The following is a 694-nucleotide window of genomic DNA, read 5'->3' on the forward strand; positions in this document are numbered from 1 at the left end:
GATGTTTTCCTTAAATACAAAACCCACTTAGTATTAAGTACAATAGAAATTTAAAAAATAAATAAATAAATTAGATTGTAGGAAGATAGTCCGGGTGCGGTCAATAAAGGTACCAAAATAGTAAAAGAAAACTAAAATTCTGAAAAGTTTTTAATCGTAATCTAAACTCACCAATTAGTATCGAAAAATGTTGATTCATTTGGTAAACACAAACTCTAAAAAAGTGTAATTTGAGTGACTGTGTTGCCCCTTCCATAGCTGTCGATACAATACCGCTTTACCGATCGGTGTTACGCGCCTGTGGGTTTTTGTAAATGAAGGAGCAAAGCTTTAAACTGCTAACTAGCGAGCATTTCAATATAAAAGAATTATATAAAAAATTATCTATACTTACATTATATAATGTTCATATGTATTGTTAATTCGCAGTACACTATTTAAATTTTGTTCTGTATTTCAATGTTGATTAATTAATACATGAATACATATGTAAAAAATAAAGCTACAGGAAACAATAGGATTCCTTTTATTTGCAATAGAGTTGAAATAATAATGTTAAATTGCTAATTAAATAATAAATAAATAATTCTTTTTCACTTTTTTTTTAACTAATAAAATAAAGTTATTACTTAAAGGAACATGATTGATTATTTGTGAATTGGAAGGAGATGGTCTGGGTTGCAATAAAAAAAAA

Source organism: Halyomorpha halys, unplaced genomic scaffold (assembly GCF_000696795.3).
Source record: "Halyomorpha halys isolate HHAL.00 unplaced genomic scaffold, Hhal_1.1 Scaffold1270.1, whole genome shotgun sequence".
NCBI classification, from domain to species: domain Eukaryota; kingdom Metazoa; phylum Arthropoda; class Insecta; order Hemiptera; family Pentatomidae; genus Halyomorpha; species Halyomorpha halys.